Source organism: Carya illinoinensis, chromosome 13 (assembly GCF_018687715.1).
Source record: "Carya illinoinensis cultivar Pawnee chromosome 13, C.illinoinensisPawnee_v1, whole genome shotgun sequence".
NCBI lineage: Eukaryota > Viridiplantae > Streptophyta > Magnoliopsida > Fagales > Juglandaceae > Carya > Carya illinoinensis.
Genome location: NC_056764.1, coordinates 9,231,334 through 9,240,000, shown reverse-complemented (window position 1 = coordinate 9,240,000; position 8,667 = coordinate 9,231,334). Strand labels below are relative to the sequence as shown.

Sequence of the window (8,667 nt, the reverse complement as noted above, 5' to 3'; positions counted from 1 at the left end):
CTGGCTGTAGACTTTAAAACAAGCGCTTATGGGAGGCAACCCATATATCTATCTTTATTTCTTTCATTTATTTTATTATCTTTATTTATTTAAGTTTTAATAAATTGGTTTTTGATGCAGGTTTATTTAGCAAGAATAAAGAGCTGGAAAATTTTAAAACCTCGGAAGGTTCACCATAAAACCAGGGAAGTTCCTTTATTTCTTCAATCCTTTTTACTTTTACATCACAATGAGGACATTGTTTAGTTTAAGTTTGGGGGTGTAAACTCCTATAATCATTTGATCCTCTTGTTTTCTAAGTCTTGGGTTGTTGATGGGTTGTTTGAGTCTCTTACCAAGCATGCATTGGAGTAAGATTGAATTCTCTATGACTCTGAAATTTGTGATTGAAGATGGTTTTGAGAAAAATTTTCAAAAATTTCTTTTATGTCAAGTGAAGTTTTGTGGGTACTTTGGTTTAAATCTTTGACCTTGAACACAATTGAGCACATAGTCGTTTTTCTCTTATTCCATTTTGCTTATGAAGAGAAGAAGTTGAATTAATTGAAAGAGGGAGGTTCGATTTTGCTTTGCTCTAGAATCCGTTGATGGGTCCTTGAGGCGAAATCCTAGTTGAGACCAAATATTAGAGAAATGATCTAGGCATTTCTTTGGCATAACCAAAAAGCTTTCCCAGCCGTCCTAAATGTCATGCCATCATTACATGGTGTGTTTCCATAGTCAACCCCCTTGAGCCTTCATGAGCCTTTATTGATTCTTTAAACTACATAAACCATGCCCGCTCTAAGCCTGAAAAACAATGAATCTACCGTTGAGAGTTTGAGAAAATACTTTGGTGGAGAGTTACATTTAAAAGAGAAAATTGGTTTCATGATGAAACGTATTATGTTTGCTCTATTCGATCAAAGAAAAAGAAGAAGAAGAAAGGAAGTGATATATATAAAAAAAAAAAAAAAAAAAAAAAAAAAGAAAAGAAAAGAAAAGAAAAGAAAAAGAAGTCGCCAAGCGGAAAGTGAATTACCTCAAATTTTGTTAAGGGAAGTGTTGGTATTACATCAGTGATTACAGCAATAATAATGCCACAAGTATGAGCATATTGCCAAGAAAGAGCTATGATTTGAATCATGTGAGTTTCTCTTTTAATGTTCTTTTCACTAAGTATTTTCCCAGTTTGATTTAATTTCCCATATCCAGTTCTTTCTTAACCCTCACCCTGTGGCCTATCATTACAACCTTAATAAAGACCTTTTGATCTTTGATTTTGGTGTTGACTACATTAGTGGAGAGGATTTCTGAAAATTGGACTTATGGGGTTAAGTTTTAAGAGAATTCTTCTGATTTTGGTTGTTCTACTTTTATCTGAGTTTGTAGGTGGTTTGAGGTTAAATTGACTATATCACACACCCACTCAAGGTCTTAGCTTTAGGTTGAAGTAAACGCCTAACTCTTGCTTGACAAATTGCAAAATTTTTGATTGATTTTCTTGCTATCTTTGATGTTAAAAGAGTAAGATACTAGAGATGAAATCTAAATTCATAAAAGCTTGGTGAATGATGATACTTCTCTTTGGGGTCGAGTTGATATTGCCTAAACTATCATTTGTTTTTCTTTTTGTTTGAGGACAAACAAAGTTGTAAGTTTGGGGGTATTTGATGGCTTGCAAAATTTCATATTGCAGATTTTACAAGTTCGCTCGAGCGGAGGCTTTTGGCCGCTCGAGCGAATTCAGGCAGATTCAAACGCTCGACTGCCGCTCGACAGGGAGCTCGAGCGGGTTGCTGAAAAACGAAGATCGCTCGAGCGGAGACATTTATCGCTCGAGCGAAATCAGGCAGAGTCGAACGCTCGATGTGCGCTCGATAGGACGCTCGAGCGAAATCAGGCAGAGTCGAACGCTCGACGCGCGCTCGACACCCCGCTCGAGCGAACATCGTATTTTGACAGATTTTAGGTTTTCCGCCGTGGGACCATATAAAAGGCCATTCTTCACTCTAGAGCCGCGGTTTTTGACTGGAGAACACTCTTTGGGAGAGAAAAACATAGCTAGAGGGATTCAAATCATTTGTTTTGGAGACGGAATTCCAATTTATTGCACGTACGTTGGATTCTTACACGAGCACGGACGGGAGAAAGGCGTTGAATCGTTCTCTTGAGCTTTTGACGACCAGTTGAGGCTGCAAGGAGGATTTTTCAGTGTTTATTTTCTTCTTCCCATCTTCTCAGAATAATTATGGTGAATTCGTTTATGTTGAATTCCAATTCTAGTATGAGCTAAATTTTCTTCTTTCTAGGAAAACGATGTAACCTAATTCCGAACTATGCTTGTTTGTCCATGCTAATTTAATGCAATTCTCTCTTTGTTTATCTGATTTATTCTGAGTTTAATGCTTCTAATTAACTGGCCATTGATTAGATGATTATTAATCTTGTGATTTGCTATCGAAAGAGGGAATCATAGGGTAGATCTTGGATATTTCAGCATAGGTAAGTATAGAGATCGAAAGACTTGTATGAACCTGTGTAGTAATTAAATCATTGGTCTTATTGCGTTCTTGATTATTTAATTTGCATACTCTTGTGTGAATTGATAAACTAGAATCAATTCCAATTGACTATCGAAAGAGGCTTTTGGATGAATTCGAGATTTGCTAATAGACAAAAGAGGTTTAAGTTAAATTAGCTGGATGAGAAAAGCATAGTGAAGAATTATGGTGAAATCGATTTCCTAGAAGTTTTCTTCCCTATTGAATTTGATCTTCAAACATCAGTTTTACTTTCTTTGCTTATTTCTCTTGAGTTGATCTAGTTTTATTTGCTACTACAAAAACCTTAGCGATTCCTCTAGATAAAATTGAGATTAGCATAATTTTGGTATTTGGCAAGAGTAAGGTACCAATCCCTGAGGACGATACTCTTCTTATTACTTTACTATAAAACTACGATACTGTGCACTTGCAGCTTTGCTGATTCTCTGTTCTCTCCCGACCCCATTTCTTATTAAAGCTTATTTGAATTTAGAGTTGAGGTAAAATTGAGATAATTTTAAATAAAAATTAAATTAAATATTATTATTATTTTAAAATTTTAAAAATTTGAATTGAGATTTAAAAAAATTAAAGTGTTTATTATATTTTATGTAAGAATTTATTAAATTGTAATGATGAGATGAGATGTGACGTTTTTTAAATCTAAACACTCTTTAGATTCTTTATATATATATATATATATATATATATCTATGTATCCGACCATTGCTCCGGGGCTGTTCAGGATGCACTTCCACAACTGCTTTGTGCATGGCTGCGATGCTTCTATCCTTATTAAGGGGACTAACACTGAGAGAACAGCACCACCTAACAGTTTGTTAAGAGGATTTGAAGTCATAGATGATGCCAAGGCTAAGCTTGAAGCTACATGTCCTGGCATAGTTTCTTGTGCTGACATTCTTGCCCTTGCTGCCCGCGATTCTGTTTTCTTGGTAATTATATATATATAGAGTCTCGCTACTCCCACAAAGGGTTTCCACGTACTAACGTGGCAATAATACCAAGTGAGGCTTTTTTTTTTTTCCCTTTGTTTGGACGAAATTTGTCCAATTCCTTTCCCTTCAGTCCTCCCAAGTCCAGCCTTTGAATATCATTGACTCTTCTTTCCCTAACATTTTTCAAATTCCTTTGAGTTTCATCGTCCCCTTTTTCTCTTCTTCTCCTTCTTCTTCTTCTTCTTCTTCTTCTTCTTCTTCTCTCTCTCTCTCTCTCTCTCTCTCTCTCTCTCTCTCTCTCTCTCTCTCTCTCTCTCTCTCACACACACACACACACACACACACACATTTTTCCTTTTGTTGTTTCCTTTCATCAAGTGCTTTTGCCCATTCATTTACACTTGGTATTTGTTGTCTTTGTTATTTTTGCTATTTGTAGTCGTCGTCGGTGCACATCATCCCTAACTTTGTCACTTTCCACTATAACTCTCAAATCCCAGTCCCATCTTGCTATTATCACAGGCTCAAAGAAAAAAAAAAAGAAAATGAAATAATGGCTAAAAGGAAAGTGACCCGTCAAACCAAAGACCACAGAGAAGCAGCCCCTCAACCGCATACGGAAGCCAAAACCAACAAGCCAAACCTACAGAGCCTCAAGTCCCTCAACTCTCTCATTCTCAAAGAAGTCTTTAAGTGCATATGATAGATCAAGTCCTTGGAACAAGTCAATGATTCCTTGGAGCAGTAAGAGAAAAGAGTAAGATTGATGGGTTGGTGAGAGAGAAGGGCGAGATTGATAAAATAAGCTGAGAGAGAGAGAGAGAGAGAGAGAGAGAGAGAGAGAGAGAGAGAGAGAGAGAGAGAGAGAGAGAGAGAGAGAGAGAGAGAGAGAGAGAGAGAGAGAGTTTGAACTTGGATTTTTGAAGAAAGTGGGTTTTTAGCAATGGGACAGGGTGACAAGGACTGGAGGGCTCTGGGAAGGGGAGGGAGAGAGAGATGTGTACAGAGAAGAGAAAACAAAATTAATTAACGTGAAATAATATACGTTAGTTTGTGAGATTCCTTTGTGTTTTTAGTGTTTTCCATATATATATATATATCATGATGTTCATTTCATATATAACATTTGAAATGAGAACATTTGAAGTCATAATCCAGTATAAGCATTTGTGTTTGTGATCATGCACACACATATATGAGCAATAATCAAGCATGAGACCTTATAACCATATTATATTGATCAATCATCAATTGTTATTGCAGACTAAGGGATAGAGCTGGCAAGTGCCCACAGGACATAGAGATGGTAGGGTATCATTGGCCTCAGATACCACCAATTTGCCTGGCTTTAGAGACTCTGTTGATGTTCAAAAGCAAAAATTTGTAGAAAAAGGTCTCGACACCAAAGATCTCGTTGCCCTCATTGGTAAGAACTACTTAATGCATATCTCTACACAGTCTTAATGATTACAGGTACATGATTTTTGGTTTTGACAAATAGAGATTTAAGCTAAGTTAATGTTGACTTTTGTGCTCCTTTGTTTAATCCCACACCGATGGAAAATAAAGAAGGAGCAAATCCTTAAGATTATAAATTAGAGGCTTAGTCTCTTAGTTTAAGTGACCAGTTGAAAGCTTATTTAATAACTTTTGACTTTAGTTAAAATCCTCTGTTAGCCTTTTTGTAAAAGGGGAAGAGGTTTAAAATTAAAGTTTTACTAGTGGGGAAGTTTTATGGGTGTGTTTGGGATGAGGAGAAAAATTGTATGATTGTAACAATTTTTCACATAGTGAATTTTCTTATCTGAGTCTGGTGGTTTTTATTCTATTTTGGAGTTTCCACATAAATTTCTTGTATTGTTATTATTTCTCTATTTTTCTTATTATTCCTGCAAATTGTAGATCCTAAGGGGAGTGAATTTGGGAGGTCCAAATTTTCAACAATTGGTATCAGAGCCACTAGGTTCTTTTGTAGGGTGGAGTTTTGGTGTGGTAGTGTAGATACGTACAGTCTAAGGAGGTTCTGTCTAGGAGATTGAAAATTTTAAGTGTGTCCATTGTGACTCTCCAATCTTTCTTAGGAACTGACTTAGTGAGGTACTATTCATTTCTACAGTAAATTCATCAAAGTAATATCCGGAAGTATGCCTTCAAATCTTGTCAGATTTGAGGTGGAGAAATTTGATGGAAAAATCAATTTTGGCTTGTGGCAAGTATAAGTCAAGAATGTCTTGATTCAATCAGAATTACACAAGCCATTGAAGAACAGACCAACACCTGAAGTCAGCACTGGTATTAGTGTGACTGGTGAAAGGAGCAGATTTAAAATGAGCGATGAAAATTGTGAGAATCTAGATTTGAGAACAACAAGTGCGATACGTTTGTGCTTGAGCAAAAATGTTCTTGCAAATTTGCATGGAATATCTACGATAAAGGAACTCTGGAAAAAACTTGAAGAGTTGTATCAGACGAATAGTGTCTCAAATCGTGTGTACCTGAAGGAGCAGTTTTATACACTGCGGATGAGTAAAGGTACAACTATTTCAGATCATTTAAGCGTTCTCAATAGCATTGTCACTGAGTTAGAAGCTATTGGAGTTAAAATTGATGATGACGATCAAGCCTTGAGACTCATCTAGTCTTTTCCACCTTTATATGAGCACATGAAACCTATTTTGATACATGGGAAGGAGAAAATAATTTTTTCAGAAGTTATCAGTAAAATATTTTCTGAAGAGAGAAAACTAAGTAGTGAAAGTAATATTCCACTTGAGAACTTTGTAATGGTAGTAGCTGGAAATGAAAAGATGAAGAACTCCATGAAGAAGAAAGTAGTCTGCTGGGAGTGTGGACAATCTAGATACGTTAAAAAAAATTATCCAAGAGCTGAAGCAGGTTCGGCAAGTGGCTCCAAATCAGTAAATAGAGATACTAGAAATGATGCTAATGTTGTGTCTCTCTCCATAGAAGATTTTGATCTTTAAAAATAGACATGTATATCCTCATGACATGCTGCTAATTCCAAAGTTGTCCTGATGGAGGATGTGTTAATGTTAGCGGGTCCACAAGTTTGCACACAGGCATTGGTTTGGCATTGATGCAGGGTGTGTGGTGGAAATTCATATCGATAGCTGATGAACTTTCAGGAAAACCAAACGTGGAAATTACACTATAATTTTCAGCAAGGTTGTTTTTCGACATGGGCCGAACTGAAATGCTTGGAATTGGTTTATTCTGAGTAGATATGATTTTATGGTGAAGCATGATAGCAGAAGTTATGAAAATATTTATTGAGGTGGAGCTTGGTTGTGGGACCAGTCAAAGTTGCAAGGTAGAGATTGTTGACTTTTGTGCTCCTTTGTTTAGTCCCACACCGGTGGGAAATAAAGAAAGAGCAAATCCTTAAGATTATAAATAAGAGGTTTAACCTCTTAGTTTAAGTGCACCAATTGAAAACTTATCTAATAACTTTTGACTTTAGTTAAAATCTTTTGTTAGCCTTTTTATAAAAGGGGAAGATGTGTAAAGTTAAAATTTTACTAGTGGGAAAGTTTTGTGGGTGTGTTTGGGGTGAGGAGAAAAATTGTATGATTGTAACAAATTTTCACATAATAAATTTTCATCTTTGGGTCTGGTGGTTTTTCTCTTGTTTTGGAATTTTCACGTAAATTTCTTGTATTGTTATTATTTCTCTATTTTTTTTGTTATTCTTGTAAAGAGTAGATCTTAGGAGGGGTAAATTTTGGAAGTCTAAATTTCAAACAGTTAACTATAAAGTTCGGACCTAGATGGACTAGCTAATTATTACATAAAGTCATCAACTTCAAGCGTATATGCATGATCTCAACATGCACGTATGTATGTAGAGTAAAATACGTATAGTGTTTCGATTAATTGCTAATTGCATGCATTTATGTTACTATATATATATATAGGTGGACACACCATTGGAACAACAGCTTGTTAACTCTTCAGATACAAACTATACAACTTTACTACAAGTGGAAAAGGTGATGATCCTACCATTGACCCAACTTTCCTGCCTCAACGCCGAGCTCTCTACCCACCAAATGGTGACGGAACAAAACGTGTTGGACTAGATCATGGTAGCCAAAATACATTTGACACGTCTTACTTCAACAACTTGAGAAATGACCGTGGAGTACTCAAGTCGGATCAAAGGTTATGGACTGATGCCAACACAAAGACTTTTGTTCAGCGTTTCTTGGGAGCAAATGCCTTCAATGTTGAGTTTGGAAGGTCCATGGTGAAGATGAGCAATGTTGATGTTAAAACGGGTACTCAGGGTGAAATTCGTAAAATATGTTCTGCAATTAACTAACTGATCATCAGAGCGCAGCCAGAAGCCAGGGGCCGGAGATCATGAAAAAAAAGAACCTATAATCTTATGTATTTCTTAGGTTGTTATATTAAGCGTAAGCTGCTGCCGATTAAATAAAGTCGTCTTGCATTGTGTTTACTGTTTTTGGATTTCAGGACGGATGGTGTAAGATCAGCAAGAATTGTCAATATTCCAAGGATTTACATACATTCTGTACGTATAGCTGATATTATGGTACTTGTTAAAAATCAAAATAAATAAGAACTACTTTAGTTAATGATATAGAATTTTATAAAGAAATTGGGTTGTGTTGATCAATTTACTCGATCATTTGAAATTTCCTATCATCCAATAGAGGAATATTGCTACATATAGTCTTGGGATACGCAAGTTTCGACTACTCATTTTGATAAAAAAAGTAGTCTACAATTAAAAATAATAATTTCTTTATGTAAGTCTTGTATTTACCTTTTTTTTAAAAAAAAGAGAACGCGAGCCTCCTAGAGTGTGCAAGCCTCAAGTACTTATTTTGAAAAAAAGTAGGTAAATATGAAGCCCTATATGGAAAAATTATTTTTTTTTAATAATGAATTTCACCTTTTTTAAAAAGAGTACGCGAAATTTGCGTATCCTAAGACTGTATATAAGCATTATTCAAACAACTGTACTATATATGTTTTGTGAGTTTTATCATTTTCTTATATATCACATAAATATTAATATTTACTTTTACTTTTTTAAAATCTAATAAAACATCTCGATTCTCCACTTAAATTATTTTATTATCATTTACAAACAATTTCACTATTATATGTTTACAAATTTCTCATCTCATCGATCTTAT

The 8,667-nt window shown here is 35.4% G+C and overlaps 1 pseudogene; it reads left to right on the top strand.

The window, feature by feature from the left end:
- Positions 1-3,238: 3,238 nt before the first annotated feature.
- On the top strand, positions 3,239-7,823 carry LOC122290920 (annotated as a pseudogene).
- Positions 7,824-8,667: the final 844 nt, after the last annotated feature.